The sequence below is a fragment of the Alligator sinensis genome, unplaced genomic scaffold, assembly GCF_000455745.1.
Source record: "Alligator sinensis unplaced genomic scaffold, ASM45574v1 scaffold744_1, whole genome shotgun sequence".
NCBI lineage: Eukaryota > Metazoa > Chordata > Crocodylia > Alligatoridae > Alligator > Alligator sinensis.
The window spans coordinates 1,514,549-1,520,851 of record NW_005842241.1 but is presented as its reverse complement, the minus strand read 5'-3'; the positions used below and the strand labels follow the sequence as shown (position 1 = coordinate 1,520,851).

Below are 6,303 nucleotides of genomic sequence, written 5' to 3'. Positions count from 1 at the left end.
GGGGGGAAGGGAAAGAAGGGACTTGGTAGTGGGGGTCTATTATAGACCGCCACACCAGGAGGATGAGCTAGACCTGGAATTCTCCAGACAGCTCTCAGGGGCTGTACAGTCAAGAGATATGGTTGTCATGGGTGACCTAAACTACCTGGACATCTGCTGGGAGAAGCCGTCAGCCAAATCTAAACGCTCACCTAGGTTCTTAACCTGCATACAGGACCTCCACCTAATGCAGGAGGTATATGATGCCACTAGGGGAAATGCCTTGCTGGACTTGGTGTTAGCTACAGAGGATGACCTGGTGGGGAATCTGCAGGTACAAGGTAACTTAGGGGACAGTGACCATGGACTGATTGAATTCACTATCCGGCAAAGGGTAGGTAAACTAACCAGCAGGGCTGAAGTGCTAGACTTCAGAAAGACTAACTTCAGTGTGCTCAGGAGATTAGTTAGTGAGGCGTTAAAGCTCAAGAACACTGGTGAAATGGGGGTCCACTCAGGGTGGTCATTCCTCAAGGGAGTGATCCTACAGGCACAGAAGGAGACAATCCCATTGCACATAAAAGGGGGCAAAGGGACCAAGAAGCCCTCTTGGCTGAACAGGGAAGTCCAGGAAAGCCTAAGGGCAAAGAAAGAGGTATACAGGCTGTGGAACAGGGGCAGCTACCAAGGAGGAATATACCTCCCCGGCTTGCACTTGCAGGAAGTCAGTTAGGAAGGCCAAAGCAGGATTAGAATTTAGGCTGGCAACGAAAATGAAGGACAACAAAACATCCTTCTTCAGGTATACAGGGAGCAAAAGGAAGGCATAGGATAGCATAGGACCCCTACAGGACAAACTAGGGCAATTGGTGACAGAGAGGGGGGACAAAGCTGTGCTCTTCAATGAGTTCTTGTCATCTGTATTCCTAGACACAGACCAAGACAAAGCTCCCAATTGGATCAGAGACAGACACAGGAGGGAGACCAGCCCACCAACAGTTAGCGCAGACTTAGTGAAGGGGCACCTGGAGGGGCTGGATGTGTTCAAATCAGTGGGCCCAGACGAACTTCATCCAAAGATGCTGAAGGAATTGGCCAGTCATAGTAGAGCAGCTGGCACAGCTGTTTGAGCACTCATGGTGCTCCGGTCAGGTCCCAGAGGACTGGAAAACGGCCAGTATAGTCCCTATTTTCAAGAACAGGAGGAGGGGCCAACCAGGAAACTATAGGCCAGTTAGTCTCACCTCTATCCTTGGGAAAACTCTGGAAAAATCATTAAAGGATCACATTTGTCGGAGCCCAGCAGGGGAAATAATGCTGAAAGGAAATCAGCATGGGTTCACTACAAGTAGATCCTGTCCGACTAACCTTGTTTCTTTTTATGACCAGGTCACAAAATGCTTAGATGCAGGAGTTGAGGTAGATGTCATCTATCTAGACTTTAAGAAGGCCTTTGATATGGTATACAAGGTTCCTTGGGTGAATTTGATATCTTTTATTAGACCAACCCAAATGATTGGAGAATAGTTATTAAGCAAGCTTTCGGGTTCAAAACCCCTACGTCAGGCTAAAGAAGCTTCAGCAGTTGGTGTGTGCTCTTCCTGGATGGAATGATATAGTATCGCATTCTGTTCTCATAAATAAACTGACAGGCTGTGATGTAGATGATTACACAGTCAGGTGGGTGGCAAATTGGCTTAGGGGTCGTACCCAGAGAGGTGGTGGTGGATGGGTCAACGTCAGCCTGGAAAAATGTGGGCAGTGGAGTCCTGCAAGGCTCGGTCCTTGGACTGGTGCTATTCAATGTCTTCACCAGTGACTTGGACAAGGGTGTGGAGAGCACCCTGTCCAAATATGCAGATAATACCAAATTATGGGGCAAAGTTAACACAGCAGAGGGTAGGGAACGGATCCAGGTGGATCTGGACAGGTTGGGAAAATGGGCAGAATGAAATAGGATGCAGTTCAATGAAGACAAGTGCAAAGTGCTGCACCTGGGCAAAAAGAACCACCAGCACACTTACAGGCTGGGGGGTGACCTTATCAGCAGCACAGCAGCGGAAAGGGATCTTGGAGTCATAGCTGACTCAAAGATGAACATGAGTCATCAATGTGACAAAAGTGATCAACAAGGCTAACCAAACTTTATCATGCATTAACAGATGCATGACAAACAGGTCCAGGGAGGTGATACTTCCCCTCTATGAAGCACTGGTCAGACCACAGTTGGAGTACTACGCCCAGTTTTGGGAACCCCACTTCAAGAGGGATGCAGAGAATCTTGAGAGGGTTCAGAGGAGGGCCACTTGTATGGTCAGAGGCCTGCAGGCAAGGCCCTACAAGGAGAGACTGAAGGACCTAGATCTCTTTAGCCTTCACAAGAGAAGGCTGAGAGTGATCTTGCAGCTGCCTATAAATTCATCAGGGGAGGGCAGCAGGGAATAGGAGATGCTCTCTTTACTAGGGCACCCCTGGAGTAACTAGGAGCAATGGCCACAAAGTGTTGGAGAGCAGATTTAGGTTGGACATTAGAAAGAACTTCTTCATAATAAGGGTTACCAGAATCTGGAATGGGCTTCCAAGGGAGGTGGTGCTCTCCCCTACCTTAAGGGTCTTCAAGAAGAGACTGGACAAGCATCTAGCTGGGGTCATCTGACCCCAGCGCTCTTCCCTGCCCAGGGCAGGTTGGACTCGATGACTTACTGAGGTCCCTTCCGACCCTAACATCTATGAATCTGTGATATCAGGTAAAACTCCTAGGTAACATGCTGGCTTCTGGGAGAGGCATTTGCTGCCCTGACCAGCTCTGTGCTAGCCTCACACTTAAAAACTGGTGTGTTGAAACTCCCTATCATATCAAGGAAACTAAGATGATAGATTTGGTGCACAGAAGGGATTTTTCCAATGAAAGAAAACTTCCATATCATCCACTTCAATGCCTACCCACACCACAAGCCTGGGGCATGGGCAAACAGAATTCAGAGGCAGCATGCGACTCCCTTCCCTTCCTACTACATGCCTAGCAGTAGGGCTGTATGAGGCTCCGGACAGAGCTTCGGATCCAGAGAAGCTTCAGAGGCTTCAGGGTCCAAAGCAGCATGTCCAGGTAGAAGCGCTGGCCTCGTTACACTTCCCGAAGCAGTTTGGAGCTTCTGAAGCACTTCGGAGCCGCCTCAGAGATCCGGCCATAGGGTATAATGGGGAAAGAATAAAATATCTATAACTTTGTTGTTTTTTGTCCAATTTGGCTAAATTTTCAGGGGTGGTAGACTCTGCATAGAGGATGAAGCCTGCCAAGTTTCAAGAAGATCAGTGCAGTGGTTTTGTGGGGGGAATGGCACCCCACATTATTGAAAGCAAAACTCATGTCATGTCTAGGCATTACAACATAATGGGGTGAAAACTGCAGGGGTTGTAGCTCTTACTGAGGCCACAAAGCCTGCCAAGTTTCAAGAAGATCGGTGCAGGGGTTTGGGGGGGAACTGCCCCTCAAGCTGCAGACAAGCAAAACTCATGACATGGGTGATTGTAGGACTGAGTGTGTCTGTCTTGGGGCAGGGAGACACTACCGCAGGTCTGGCTGCTAAGCTACTGTGTTACCAGTTACCAGTCAATCATGATTCACTCAGGGACCAGCTCAATACACAGGACCTAGCTACTACATAACGACTTAGCAAGCAACAATTAGCACCTAGAAAACCAGGCTAAGGAGAGGAAAGAATCAATACAGACAATCAACTGCCCCAAGACAGAGACAGTCTTGGCACGAGTTTTGCCTGTCAGCAGCTAGGGGTGCAGGGCCCCAGAACCCCCCTGCACCAATCTCCTTAACAGCTGGCAGGCGTCGTGGCCTCAGCAGGGGCCACCTTCCCTGCAGCTGTCACCCTGCTGTCCCTTAACACATGCAGTGTCACCCATGGCACGAGTTTTGCTTGTCCGCAGCTTAAGGTGCAGTTCCCCCCAAACCCCTGCACCTATCTCCTTGAAACTTGGCAGGCTTCGTTGCCTCAGTAAGAACTACCACCCCTGCAGTTTTGCCCCCTCCCCCGTGGTGTGACACACAGCCGTGACATGAGTTTGGCTTTCAAGAATTTGGGGTACAGTTCCACCTAAACCCCTGCACCGATCTTAGCAGTTTCATGCTCTCAGCAGAAACTACAATCCCTGCAAGTTTCATCCAAATCGGACAAAAAACAACAAAGTTATAGATATTTAATTGATTCCCCATTATACCCTATGGCCAGATCTCTGACGTGGCTCCAAAGCTTTGGAGCCGCTTCAGCCAGATCGAAGCGGAAGCCCGGTCCAGAGCTATGGATCGGATCGTGGTCATCCAAAGCGGCCAGATCTGAAACCGGATCGGATCGCTGCTGACTCGCACAGGCCTACCTAGTAGCACGAGACAGGAAAAACAGGCAGAAGAATCATATTGTACACAATGACAAAAGGAGAGTGTCTTGCCACAATCCTGTTCTCCCTCAGTGAGAAAAGGAGCAGGATTTCCTTTGAGATCTTGTCTGGGAAGCACTGTACACATGGACATTACCCATGCAAACGAGCATTACCTGTGTACCTTGCTGCTTCCCTCAACCTGACATGAAGGTGGCACTTACTGGCAGCAACACCAGAGCAAGGTCATCCAGCCTGACACACCCTGTACAAACTGCCCAATGCTACGAGAACTGGAAACCTCCAATGATGCCAGGCTACCTGGGGCCCTGCCCGTCAGCAACTGTCTACCACTGGAACCCAGCAGTGTCGGCAGCCTGAGCTTTTTGTGAGGAGAAAGTGGAGGAGACACTCTTCCACACTTTCCTAAGCTACCCTCAGCAGGGGCCACTCTGTTGCCCCAGCGCCCTTTTTGGCACACCGTATTTGGACTTCTCTGTGACTGTGTACATTTTCTCTATCTCATACTGAATAGCTGAGAGAAGGACAACACACCTGACCAATTTGCTGCTGGGCCGGACTCAGATGGGGGCTATGAAGAGCCACAAAAACCAACTCGCAGAAGTCAGCTCTGATGGCACCCTACAACTCTTCCATTTCCTTGTTCAGGCACGCATCCCTTTTGAGCCTGTATGCTTCACCTTGCAAAAAAATGTGGTCCAGTTTGTGTTACACTGAGTTACTGAGGGGGCACTTTGCAAGGTAGAAGCGGCTGCAACACCACAAAGGGCATTTAGGGGGAAGGGGGTTTCAATCTATTTTTCAATACACTTTTTTTTTTTTACTGACAAACATTACTGACAACATGATGAATCTATGTATCCAAAAAATCTACATATATATCCTACGTGTACCAGTTATGTTTTTCTTTACAGAATTTTCAGGTGGGTTGTCTTCTGTACATTTTTTTTCTTTAAAGAAATGTCAAAGTTGGGCCAAACACATTTCAGATCAGCAAACACAATGAGAGACCAGTTTGTACTTCAAGAAAAAAAAACCACAAACAATAATGCCTTTATTTGAAAACCACAGCAAAATACATGCATCAGAATTCAAGCAATAAAAGATGGTTTATACACATACAACTCTGGAATATTCATTGACACATGCAAACACACACACCCATAAATAAACGGGGGAGGAGGGAAAACAAAACATGAAGACACCCAACAAAAAGAAACGTTCTCAATATACAAGAAAATAAAAACCTTCATAAAAAGACTCTTGAGTTCTTAAACTATATAAAACATAAAGAAGTTAGACAGGAGACAAAAACGATAAAGGGCTGGAAGGCAAATCATATGAAGAGAGGCTGAAAAGAGCTAAGCATGTTCAGATTGAGGAAAAGGCACTTAAGAAGTGACATGATAGCAGTCTTCAAATACTGCTTTATTTGAAAAAAAGGCTTCCATAAAGAAAAGGGAGAACACCTTTTCTTTCTTGCTAGAGGCAGATGTGGACGAACTGACTTGAGGTTGTAGCAAAATAGGCTTAAATTGGATATCAGGGAAAACTTCTTCACTGTTAGAGCAGTGAGAGTGGAATAGCCTGCCTAGGGAAGCTGTGGAATATCCATCATTGCAGTTGCTCAAGAAGAGGCTGGATAAGCATTTGTCAGGGATGATCCAGGAGTACCTACATCTATGCTCTACTACGGGTATTTTGCATGTTTCTAGACTGTGTTGATTGCCACATGGTGCTGGGAAGGAACTCCCTCCCCCCAATCCTGTTGCTACACATCAGGGTTTTATTGGGGGGGGCGGGGGTGTTGTTGTTGTTCCTCCCTCCAACACTCTCCCCTCCATATCTTCCTTCAGCAGAATTGGGTGTTGGCTGCAGCCAAAGTTAAGGATTTTAACTGTGATGTGCCACAGT

General features: G+C 47.6%; 1 protein-coding gene across 6 annotated transcripts in view; it reads right to left on the bottom strand.

Moving 5' to 3' along the window:
* DOCK9 (dedicator of cytokinesis 9) overlaps nt 1–6,303 on the bottom strand; it is a 189,806-nt gene that overhangs the window by 145,282 nt on the left and 38,221 nt on the right. The window lies entirely within an intron of this gene.